At 41.9% G+C, this 13,607-nt stretch overlaps 1 pseudogene across 1 annotated transcript in view; it reads right to left on the reverse strand.

The window, feature by feature from the left end:
* LOC311143398 (activin receptor type-1C-like) overlaps window positions 1-8,959 on the reverse strand; it is a 55,097-nt pseudogene extending 46,138 nt beyond the window's left edge. Inside the window, exon 1 of the transcript in view lies at window positions 8,775-8,959. The product of the transcript in view is annotated as an activin receptor type-1C-like (transcript). The remainder of the gene's footprint in view (window positions 1-8,774) is intronic.
* Window positions 8,960-13,607: the final 4,648 nt, after the last annotated feature.

A 13,607-nucleotide genomic window follows, 5' to 3' on the forward strand; every position in this document is an offset into this window, starting at 1 on the left:
GGAAAAGCATTCCTCATGAAGCTGGTTGAGAGAAGGCCAAGAGTGTGCAAAGCTGTCATCAAGACAAAGGTTGGCTATTTGAAAAATCTAAAATGCAAAATATATTTTGATTTGTTTAACACTTTACTACATGATTCCATATGTGTTATTTCATAGTTTGTCTTCACTATTATTCTACAATGTAGAAAATAGTAAAAAAGTTAAGAAAAACCCTGGAATTAGTAGGTGTGTCCAAACTTTTGACTGGTAGTGTATATATACACACACACACTGTCATAAGTCTTTGGGCCCGTTTCCAAGATTGAGCCTATTCCTGACAAAGCATTTTTAACACGAGCATGCTTTTGCTCCAGGAGTAGGCATCAAATGGGTCTGGCTGCCTGACACGGACCAAACATTTAATAGAAATTGTAATTGAAACAATTGCCACTAATTTTGAAGAAGAAAAAACTAAATGATGACCGCAACACACCTTAATTGTGAGGTCAGTTCCTGATAAGATATACTTTATTGGCCCTTAACTTACAGAGAATGGAAATGTGTCTTTATGCTCACAACTCAACCCAACCGAGACGCACACATACCCCTGAGGGTCTGGAAGCAATGGGTCAGCCACCGCGCAGAGCCCCTGGAGCAATAATAGGGGTTTAAGTGCATTGCTAAAGGGCACAACGGCAGGCGATGTATCTAGGATGATGCTGGCTCACTCCACACCAGATTTTCCCATCTGAGCTGGGATCAAAACTAGGCTACCTGCCGCTCCATCTACCATTGAGTGTTTACATTATACTCTGCCCTTCCCATTAGCCATAGTGAAAGGAGAGGTCTGTATCTTAGTGTGCCTGTCCACTGGCAAGCATGGGCAGGCACACTAAAATACAAGAGGGTTTCTGGCATAAGAGGCACTCTACTGTGAACAGATGTCTGGTAAATTATACCTAATCATAAAGTGCAAAGAGAGAGAGAAAGTAGCTGCACTCAACCTAACCTGTCAATGGTAAGACTGCAAATGAGGCAGAGTAGATGAGTGCCTATTTACAAGAAAGAGAACTAAATGGGGGAAAAACATCTCTGACAGGCAGGCAACCTGTGGCTCTGGATATGTCTTAATTGCCATCTGTGGTTCACAATCATGACAAATCACTATAAAACCACATTGCAAATTGTTTTAATACTAGCAGCTTGTACTGTTTACAAATGGTCATTGATTTGAACTGTACTATACGAATGCAACTCATAATTCTCTCATAGTGATGATTGGGTCTCACTTGCCATTCTTGCTTATCCCCATGGGTAGGGTTGTGATGATTATGGAGTTTGGGTTAACAAATAATTGTTATGCAAATGGGAACACAGTTATTGTAATAAATCATGTTTGTAGAAAAATGTTTTAACCTTATAATGCATCTATTAATTTATTTTTTAATTGGTTGAAATCTATAAACTACACTCCCCTCATATGTATTTGGACAGTGAAGCTAAAATTGTAAATTTGGCTCTATACTCCTGCATTTTACAAACGTTTCATATGAGGCGACAGTACAGAATGTCCAAAATAGGGGGAGGTTTGTCTAACTCTTTTTTTTGGCTTTGGGGAGAATTGTGTGCGTTTTATTTTATTGTATTAATTGGGCTCAAGGGAGGGTAGTGCTATTTTCACTGGTTTACATTCGTCCTTTTGCAGATTTTACTATATAATTTCTTCCATCCTAGCCAAAATGTCCTCATCTGCTTGCATGCACCTCCCCTATCAAGGTGTTTTGGTCCTTCCCTTATGCACTGCACTTTTCCACGCGCTAACTATACCGCAGGTCAATATTGTCTACCAGTCTGTCTATCCTGCCCTCTACTCTAATAGTGGTAGGTGAAACGTCTGTCTAGATCTGCAATAGGCTAACTACTAGCAATCATACCACACATACAGTCCTTCAAAGCTGCACCAATTTTCTATATAAATCCACAAGAACAAGGAGGAATAGCTGATAGGCAGCGGAGGCCATGTGCGTCATTGCGCATTGAAAGAACATTGAAGACATGAGACACGCAGCTCAAAATGCTTCTCTATTGATCTTGTTTCGGGACAATACAATGATCCTAGACTAGCCTACAATACCACAATGCAATGAAAGATTAATATTAATTGATTTAACTTCTATAGCACTTAATTACAAAAATAATCTCAAAGCGCTTGAAAAAGCAAAAACAATAAAATAATACAGATATATGATAGAGTAGGTCTGGATTACGATTTTTAGCCGAAGTTGAAAGTTGAGTGTTTCAAGCCTCCAACAGATGGAGCGACAGTCAAGAAGGAACCACATGGGATGAGCACAGTTCACTCCGTTGAAGGCGTCTCACCCGCGCCTTGCCGTTCCTGTGGTCTGACAAATTTCTCCGTAGCTGTTGACTCTCTGGTCTTGTAGAACGAGATTAAGTTTGTTTGAGCTCTCACTCACTCAGGATAATTATGACAGCTGCTCATAACTTCAGATGATAACTTCCTGAGCAATCAAATTGTCACTTCCAGCTCACCATGCATTGTAGTCCTATTTATTGGGTTAGGAGACCGTCGAAACAGAAAAGAAATAGTCTGATGTTTTCAAATCAAAATACACCAGCTAGCATTGCTACCGTAGCCTGGTAGCATTGCTAGCTAGCCATCTTTAGAAATATGATTTTCCATGAATTCATAGGCAGGAAACAAATAGATGCAATCCAGACTTAACCTATACACATTTGGCTGTTCAAAATCAAAAAAATCTAATAAAGTAAGAAGATTCAAACAAAAAACACAGGGAAAATATTTAATATTTACAAATGTACAGAAGCCCTCTGCCTAAGCGACCTCGTGGTGCCACGGCAATCACGGAACTTCAATTGCATTATTGTTTTTAAGTGGGTACAAAATTCTACTCTAGGCTCTAAACTGCAGTGAAGGTGTAATTTGAATAACGGAGCAAAAGCCCTATGATTTGTATGATACATTCCATTTGGATCACTCATGAATTCATAAGGTCTAGAAAGGCACAGTAAGAGGCCAGTCTGGCTGTATTTTTATTAAACTTCTGACACTGAGATGCACCGTCTGTTATGGCTCATCATTCTCCCAAGTCGTCCTATAATAATGTGGCCACATATGCGCCCAGCAGGCCCAGTTATTCAGGAAAGTGACTCATTTACATTTAAGTCATTTAGCAGAGCGACTTACAGTTAGTGAATACATATATTTTATTTATTTTTATACTGGCCCCCCGTGGGAATCGAACCCACAACCCTGGCGTTGCAAATGCCATGCTCTATCAACTGAGCTACATCCCTTCCGGCCATTCCCTCCCCTACCCTGGACGACTCTGGGCCAATTGTGCGCCGCCCATGAGTCTCCCGGTCGCGGCCGGCTGCGACAGAGCCTGGATTCGAACCAGGATCTCTAGTGGCACAGTTAGCACTGCGATGCAGTGCCTTAGACCACTGCGCCACTCAGGAAATATCTACACTCGCTTCCTATTGGGAAAACAAAGCTGTAAATGAATCCAACAAGTTTGTAAAGTCACAATCTTGATGTAGTCATTATGTGCAAGGAATATGGGACCAAATACTGAACTTTTGACTACTTTAATACACTAAGTGAATATATCCAAATACTTATGACTTCTTCAAATGGGGGGACTGGATAAATAAAGTGCTTTCATTTTGTCACGTCTCCTCCCGTTGCTCCCCTCTGCGCTCTGATTCGCCGGTCTACTGAGCCACCGGTCTGAGTGCACCACCTCGGTAACACCGGAATGGAAACCCAACGCACCCTAATCACCTCATCATCTCATCACCACCCATATATAGCCCTGGACTGTTCAGTGTTGTGTTGTGTGTGATTGTTAGTGTCATGTCGTCACTCGCTTTTTGTTGTTCTCTTGCTCAGTGTTAAGTAAACCTTTACATTGTTAATTCCTGCGTCTGCGTCCTGCCTCTTCGTATCCTCAGTACTCGTCACACATTTCTAAACAGTAAAACAGATATGTATTAAAATACCCTCAAATAAAGGTGACATTCTGTGTCACCTCATATAAAACATTTGATGTCAAATCCAAAATGCTGGAGTATAGAGCCAAATTTAAACTGTAGCTTCACTGTCCAAATACATACGGAGGGATGTGTACCTAATGAATACAACACAGCTTTGGTGACACCCAGTCTTACAAAACGCTATGAACTTTTGAAAATGAATGTTCTCCTCCCGACCGTGTTGTTCTGCTCGTAAAATTATTGCCAACTTGACCCATTTCATGTCAAAATGAAAAACGTATATTTAATAAACTATATCTACTTGAATATGAAGTTGAATTCCCTTCTCCTAAAATGAATGTATTAAGACGATTATGATTATTCATTATATGTAAAGTTAATGGTTATTGTCCATATTTGTCGGCTACACAATTATACGATAGTTGTGCCAGCCCGACCCATGCGGAAATGGCAGGCTCTCTGGCAGCCTCTCTGGCCCCTGCCCATGGGTCAGGCACACTAAGACACAGTCCTCTCCTTTCACTATGGCTAATGGGAAGGGCAGAGTACAGTTATGTAGATGGCTCCTGTACAGTCATGTAGATCAGTATTCCTCGATAGTGAGAATGTACTCCTGCTCTATCTAGAATGTCCAAATAAGTGATGAGGAAGATGGAAGTCTTCACTCATCACAACATTGAGGATTTTTTACATTTATATTTTACCTTGTAATCATTTAGCAGATGCTCTTATTCAGTGCGACCTACAGTGCTTTCAACTAAGTAGGAAAAACAACCACATAGCACAGTTATTGCAAGTGTAGCACACGGGGATGTGTGAAACTTACTCCTCACATGCTGACCACACCGCTCGAGTCGCGTGCGCAAGCGTTGCAAAATAAATGTACCCATACATCATTGCACCCACACTGCTCACACGCGTCTGCGTAGCCAGGCGCTAAACTAGAACTTGGTTCTATTTGTGATGCTTGATGTGCTGCAAGTCCTGCCTCTCCCATCTCCTCATTGGTTTTTAGGAGCATATACCCACGTGGGTGATTGAAAGATGAAGTGAGCCATATAAAGTCCAACGAAGAAGAAGCCTGAAGGAGGAGAGATTACTAGAAACAAATTCTGTTTAACCTTTTATCTGTGGATTAATTGTCAGAGTAGAGGACCTTGTGCATTTCAGGTAAAATAACAACCCAATGTTTATATACCAGGACAAATTAGCTAGCAACAGCAAGCTAGCTAGCTAAATTGCCATAAATGTGTAAGGCTTTTCGACCTGTCCCCAAATAAATAATTGGTTCAGAGTTCATTTTGATATTTCAACCTGCGTGTCCTGATCCTGTCTGGTGTGGGTGGACAAAATCAACATGGGCACGATGGCGCACGAGGACGCACATAGTAGTGTATTTTCCCCCCTAATTTACATAAGCCATTTAGCAGGTTTTACTATATAATGTCTTCTATATAGCCACATTTCCACATCTGCTTGCATATGCCTCCCCTATCAAGGTGTTTTGGTACTTCCCTTACGCTCTACAGGTCAATACTGAACAAAAATATAAACAACATGTAAAGTGATGGTCCCATGTTTCCTGAGTTGAAATAAAATATTCCAGACATTTTAAACAGCATGATCCTTACACAGGTGCACCTTGTGCTTGGGACAATAAAAGACCACTCTAAAATGCATAGTTTTGTCACACAACACCACAGGTGTCTCAAGTTGAGGGAGCGTGCAATTGGCATGCTGACTGCAGGAACATCCACCAGAGCTGTTGTCAAGGGATTTTAATGTTAAATTCTCTAACACATGACGCCTCCAACGTCGTTTTAGAGAATTTGGCAGTACGTCCAACCCGACTAAAAATCGCAGACCACGTGTAACCACCCCAGCCCAGGACCTCCACATCCGGCTTCTTCTCCTGCGGGATCGTCTGAGACCAGCCACCCGGACAGCTGCTGAAACTGAGGAGTATTTCTGTCTGTAATAAACCCCTTTTGTGGGGGAAAAACTCATTCTGATTGGCTTGGCCTGGCTCCCCAGTGGGTGGGCCTGGCTCCCAAGTGGGTGGGCCAATGCCCTCCCATGGCTGCGCCCCTGCCCAGTCATATTCAATCCATAGATTAGGGCCTAATGAATTTATTTCAATTGACTGATTTCCTTGTATGAACTCTAACTCAGTAAAATCTTGAAAATCTTTGTTCAGTATAGTATACCAGTAAACTGTCTATCCTGCCCTCCATCCATAGTGACAATAGTGGTAGTTGGATTGTTTGTCCAGATCTGCAATATGTTAACTAGCAATCATACCACGCATAAAACGAATCAAATCTGCACACATTTTCTATAAAAAATCCACAAGATAGAGGAATAGCTGATAAGCAGTGGAGACCAGGTGCGTCATTGCGCATTAAAGGACAGTGAAGACATGCAGCTCAAAAAGCTCCCCTATTGATCTTGTTAAGGGACAATACATTTATCCTACCTAGACTACAACACCACAATCCAATTAATAATTGCATTATTGGTTTCAAGTGAGTACAATTGTACTCTATGCTGTAATATGCAGTGAAAATGTAATTTGAATAATTGAGCAAAAGCACTGTTATTTGACTGTTTCATTCCATTTGGATCAGTTGTGGGTCTACTCTCGATAGATTCTAGAAAGGCACAGTAGCAGACCAGTCTGGTTCTATTTTTACTTCTGATACTGATGAGCTGTCTGTTGCTGATCATCAGTCTCCCAAGACCACATAGGCCTATACGCTCCCAGCAGGCCCAGTTATTCAGGAAAGCTTAACACACATCCTGCCTCCTTTCCGATCCGAGCGGCTATTCATCAACCTAGAAACTAACGCTTCAATATAGCCTAAATATTTGTCATTTAACTTTTAAAAATGTATTACCTGTTACACAAAACATTAGGAACACCTGCTCTTTCCATGACAAACTGGCCAGGTGAATCCAGGTGAAAGCTATGATCCCTTATTGATGTCACCTGTTAAATCCATTTCAAATCAGTGTATATGAAGGGGAGGAGACAGGTAAAAAAAAAATATTTTAAAGCCTTGAGACATTCAGAAGGTGAATGGGCAAGACAAAGGATTGAAGTGCCTCTGAATGGGGTATGGTAGTAGGTGCCAGGCGCACTGTTTTGAGTGTGTCAAGAACTGCAACGCTGCTGGGTTTTTCCACCCTCAACAGTTTCCTGTGTGTATCAATATTGGTCCACCACCCAAAGGACATCCAGCCAATTTGACACAACTGTGGGAAACATTGGAGTCAACATGGGCCAGCATCCCTGTGGAACGCTTTCGACACCTTGTAGAGTCCATGCCCTGACGGAATGAGGCTGTTCTGAGGGCAAAAGGAGGTGCAACTCAATATTAGGAAGGTGTTCCTAATGTTTTGTACACTCAGTGTATATGTGGCATAAACAACTAGTCACAATGTTTTAATCTGATTAGGTTACCTGCACACGTTCATCCACACTAATATAATTACAGCATCCAAATTGCGCAAAGGCCAATCGACTAATGGAAAGAGAAATCTTTTACAAAACATCCAAAAGTTTAATGACATTCGATCCTGTTTTCAAGTTAAAATGTCACATGCACAAGTACAGTGAAATGCCTTTCTTGCTAACTCTAAACCCAACAATGCAGTAATCAATAACAATGTAATACTAAAAATAACATAAGGTAGGGAGGGATTGACAATCAATTTAATTGAGGAGTTAAACGCAAACCATGAGAAAGGCTCGAAGTTGGTAATCGGTATGCATTTATGCGTGGTTTATTGGTTGTGTGTGGAAATTGCCACAGAAACCTGTCGGTGGAAAATTCGTTGCATTTAATTTATATAATTATAGCATCCAAATGTTTGTCTGCAGCCGGCTCTGATCGTAGTGTAATGAAACAGGCAGGGTGAGTGAGCTCGTCCGTGGTGGTCGGTGAATCCTCAATCTTAGCCCTGCATGGCATCAACTTTGCCACACAAAAAAACATGCTGAAGTGGTCAAATCGATATCCACGTTTATAAACAAAGGGTTGCTACAGTTATTGTTATTTATGGTGGTAATATCTATTTATTTTATTTTGTTATGATGGGGGAGGGGGTGTGTACAAGGGGAGGGTCATGTGAAAATATTTAAGGTTGGAGGGGGGTGCATTGTTTTGACACCTCGAGTCGGACCAGCAATGTAAAGAGCTTTAACATTAAATCTAGGCTACCTATTGAATAAAAACAGTTTCATCATAGTACTGTAGAAAATAGTTTTAAAAAATTACATGAATAATACAAATGTAAAAGGTATTACAATTTGTGTTTGGTTCAGTTTAGAAAGGTGGAACAAATTCAGTCTCAGCGAAAGCAATTAATTTGAAAACTAGAGTGAATTAGGTTTATGACATAGTAGCCTACAGCCTAGCCAAGTCATATGAACTGAGCACATGCATATGTTAACGTCTATCACGTTGATTCAAAATAAACCAAGCGCTTTAGACTGATCTTTTGACATTAGCTACTTTTCATATGGTTATAGAGTGTAGCTATTTTACTTAATGTTCAGGATACAAAATGTGTTAACAAAAAGATGTGGCAAACTGTATCATATATGAACGGCAGTCATCATATGATTGAGTCCACTCAAACTGTCAGGCTGTATAGGACACAGAAAAACAGCCTACAATTACCGCCTAAACAAGTTCTCACGAAACACATGATACATGCAGTGGTCGCACAAAGTTTGTCTTATAGCCTACCTGTGCTCAGCTGTGCAACGGATATAAATATCAACGCCGCTTCTACCGTGTGGAGCCTGGGATTAGTCATGGTCGGAGCCACATCTGCTTGGTTCGTGGACGCACTGTCTACACCACTATTCTAGAGAAAATCATTACTTTAGTGTTTAAGTCCGTCATGTGCACACTTCGCATTGCTCCACTCTAAATAACCAGTGAGAGAGCTGAATAAACAGGCAGATTTGCTCCGCCTCTGTCGACTGGAATTTAAAAGGATTAACGCTCCCCAGCTAGCACATTTGGTTTCTTGAAAGCTGTGGGGACGTCTGTTTTTGGTTTCACATTGGTTGTGGGAAGTAAGCCACATACGTTTCCTGACTGGTAAAACGGAACGTTTTGCGAACAGAAGTGACAATTTGGCCTGTTCTGGGAATGTTAATTTTTAGGTTACAGGGAGGTTCTGAGAACGTTTTAATCAAATCAAATCAAATCAAATTTTATTGGTCACATGCGCCGAATACAACAGGTGCAGACATTACAGTGAAATGCTTACTTACAGCCCTTAACCAGCAGTGCATTTATTTTAAACAAAAAAGTAAGAATAAAACAACAACAAAAAAGTGTTGAGAAAAAAAGAGCAGAAGTAAAATAAAGTGACAGTAGGGAGGCTATATATACAGTAAAATAAAGTGACAGTAGGGAGGCTATATATACAGGGGGGTACCGTTGCATAGTCAATGTGCGGGGGCACCGGCTAGTTGAGGTAGTTGAGGTAATATGTACATGTGGGTAGAGTTAAAGTGACTATGCATAAATACTTAACAGAGTAGCAGCAGCGTAAAAAGGATGGGGTGGGGGGGGCAGTGCAAATAGTCCGGGTAGCCATGATTAGCTGTTCAGGAGTCTTATGGCTTGGGGGTAGAAGCTGTTGAGAAGTCTTTTGGACCTAGACTTGGCACTCCGGTACCGCTTGCCGTGCGGTAGCAGAGAGAACAGTCTATGACTAGGGTGGCTGGAGTCTTTGACAATTTTGAGGGCCTTCCTCTGACACCGCCTGGTATAGAGGTCCTGGATGGCAGGGAGCTTTGCCCCAGTGATGTACTGGGCCGTACGCACTACCCTCTGTAGTGCCTTGCGGTCAGAGGCCAAGCAGTTGCCATACCAGGCGGTGATGCAACCAGTCAGGATGCTCTCGATGGTGCAGCTGTAGAATTTTTTGAGGATCTGAGGACCCATGCCAAATCTTTTTAGTCTCCTGAGGGGGAATAGGCTTTGTCGTGCCCTCTTCACGACTGTCTTGGTGTGTTTGGACCATGATAGTTCGTTGGTGATGTGGACACCAAGGAACTTGAAGCTCTCAACCTGTTCCACTACAGCCCCGTCGATGAGAATGGGGGCGTGCTCAGTCCTCTTTTTTTTCCTGTAGTCCACAATCATCTCCTTTGTCTTGGTCACGTTGAGGGAGAGGTTGTTGTCCTGGCACCACACGGCCAGATCTCTGACCTCCTCCCTATAGGCTGTCTCATCGTTGTCGGTGATCAGGCCTACCACTGTTATGTCGTCGGCAAACTTAATGATGGTGTTGGAGTCGTGCCTGGCCATGCAGTCATGGGTGAACAGAGAGTACAGGAGGGGACTGAGCACGCACCCCTGAGGGGCCCCCGTGTTGAGGATCAGTGTGGCAGATGTGTTGTTTTACTCTGGATTCTTGAAAAATGTCTTGGGAGGTTTTATTAATGGAAGTCATAGTTTTTAAAACCAGTTGAGTTGACAGATGTTTTGCACTGTTTCGCTATGGCTTTAGTCATCAATCTAGCAAAAGGTCAATATTGTATTAATGTAGGTAGGCTTTCACCTGGAATTGTTTATTTATGTCTGAGAAATAAAAAACGTTTCAACACATGTGATCTAGTACACAATAAAAGTATAATAAAACATATACATATATGATGATATGATAAATAAAACAAATGGCATATTGTCTCCTGAGTGGCGCAGTGGTCTAAGGCACTGCATCGCAGTGCTAACTGTGCCACTAGAGATCCTGGTTCGAATCCAGGCTCTGTCGCAGCGGGCCGTGACCGGGAGACTCATGGGCGGCGCATAATTGGCCCAGCGTCGTCCAGGGTAGGGGAGGGAATGGCCGGCAGGGATGTAGCTCAGTTGATAGAGCATGGCATTTGCAACGCCGGGGTTGTGGGTTCGATTCCCACGGGGGGCCAGTATACAAAAAAAAAAATGTATTCACTAACTGTAAGTCGCTCTGGATAAGAGCGTCTGCTAAATGACTAAAATGTATATTATTATAAAACAAATTGTTAATGAATCAGCCTTTTCATACTTTATAATATGTCCAGATATAGTTATAATGTTTTAGGAACATCTACCCAAAATATTTCACCTTTTTATTACTTTAAAAAACATATAATGACATTGGTGATAGTCAAAATCTGTCAGATTTGTGACCGTCTAAATCAACAGCGTGAGTCCGTCCTATAGAAGGGCTATGTAAAGGGCTCGATGTTGTCGTTCTGAGCATATGCAATGTGTCTGCCTCCAACGTAAAACAAATGTTTGACTTCCACACAAAATTACTTCTTCTTACTTATTTTAGGTTTAAGGAAGTGTGTAGGTCACATTCTTTGTTGTAGAGCTATGAAAGTTATGTATTTAGAGACAAATTCAGCGATTGCTTTGCCATGTCTGTGCCATGAAGCAGTCGAGCTGGATAAATGTTTTTCTAAGGACCGCCCCGGTATTTTAAAAATGTTCCATCCTGAGAATAAATCACTTTTCTCCCGGGTAACCCAATATTTCCAAGCAAAACCGGAAGTATCATTTAAAAGCATTATAAAGCATATAAATAGGCCTATGTCTGGATTTGATTAGAGCTTTGAACGAAAATTCAAGCCTGATGCTACCTGAGCCTGATGAGCTATACAATAAATACATTTTATGAGCCCTACATTACAGACATTTAATGAGCCCAAGCCCAAAAAATACCAAATGATTGTGCCGTTATCCAATACATATGACACATAACTATATGATAGGACAATGATCGAAAACACACCTCCAGGCTGTGGAAGGGCTATTTATCAAGAAGGAGAGTGATGGAGTGCTGCATCAGATGACCTGGCTTCCACAATCCCCCAACCACAACCCAATTGAGATGGTTTGGGATGAGTCGGAAGGCAGAGTGAAGGAAAACTCCTTCAAGACTGTGGGAACTTCTTCAAGACTGTTGGAAAAGCATTCCAGGTGAAGCTGGTTGAGAGAATGCCAAGAGTGTGCAAAGCTGTCATCAAGGCAAAGGGTGGCTATTTGAAGAATCTCAAATATAAAATATACTTTTATTTGTTTAACACTTTTTTGGTTACTACATGATTCCATATGTGTTAGTTCATAGTTTTGATGTCTTCACTATAATTCTACAATGTAAAAAATAGTAAAAATAAAGAAAAACCCTTGAATGAGTAGGTGTGTTCAAACTTTTGACAGGTAGTGTAGGCTACTGTACATTCCTCACGACAGAAAAAAATAAAAGCCCATAGATGTAGCTAGCTACATGCTCTCTTGGGTAAATACACAATATACAGTGCATTCGGAAAGTTTTCAGACCCCTTACTCAATACTTTGTTGAAGTACCTTTGGCAGAGATTACAGCCTTCTATTTGTAAGTCGCTCTGGATAAGAGCGTCTGCTAAATGACGTAAATGTAAATGTAAATGTGAGTCTTCTTGGGTATGACGCTACAAGCTTGGCACACCTGTATTTGCAGAGTTTCTCCCATTCTTCTATGCACAGCTATTTTCAGGTCTCTCCAGAGATGTTCGATCAGTTTCAAGTCCGGGCTTTGGCTGGGCCACTCAAGGACATTCAGAGACTTGCCCTGAAGCCACTCCTGCATTGTCTTGGTTGTGTGCTAAGGGCCATTGTCCTGTTGGAAGGTGAACCTTCACCCCAGTCTGAGGTCCTAAGAGCTCTGGAGCAGGTTTTCATCATGGATCTCTCTGTACTTTGCTCCGTTCATTTTTCCCTCGATCCTGACTAGTCTCCCAGTCCCTGCCGCTGAAAAACATCCCCACAGGATGATGCTGCCACCACCATGCTTCACCGTAGGGATGGTGCTAGGTTTCCAGACGTGATGCTTGGCATTCAGGCCAAAGAGTTCTATCTTGGGTTCATCAGACCAGATAATCTTGTTTCTCATGGTCTGAGAGTCCTTCAGGTGCCTTTTGGCAAACTCCAAGTGGGCTGTCATGTGCCTTTTACAGAGGAGTGGCTTCCGTCTGGTCACTCTACCATAAAGACCTGATTGGTGGAGTGCTGCAGAGATGGTTGTCCTTCTGGAAGTTTCTCCCATCTTGCCAGAGGAACTCTGGAGCTCTGTCAGAGTGACCATCGGGTTCTTGGTCACCTCCCTGATCAAGGCCCTTCTCCCCTGATTGTTCAGTTTGGCAGGGTGGCCAGCTCTAGGAAGTCTTGGTAGTTCCAAACTTCTTCCATTTAGGAATGATGGAGGCCACTATGTTCTTGGGAACCTTCAATGCTGCAAAAATGTTTTGATAACCTTCCCCAGATCTGTGCCTCGACACAATCCTGTCTCGTAGCTCTACAGACAATTCCTTCGACCTCATGGCTTGGATTTTGCCCTGACATGCACTGTCAACTGTGGGACCTTATATAGACAGGTGTGTGTCTTTCCAAATCATGTCCAATCAATTTAATTTACCACAGGTGGACTCCAATCAAGTTGTAGAAACATCTCAAGGATGATCAATGGAAACAGGATACACCTAAGCTCAATTTCGAGTCTCATAGCAAAGGGTCTGACTACTTATGTAAATAAGG

This window comes from Coregonus lavaretus, assembly GCF_964263955.1.
Source record: "Coregonus lavaretus genome assembly, chromosome: 16".
Taxonomy (NCBI): Eukaryota; Metazoa; Chordata; class Actinopteri; order Salmoniformes; family Salmonidae; genus Coregonus; species Coregonus lavaretus.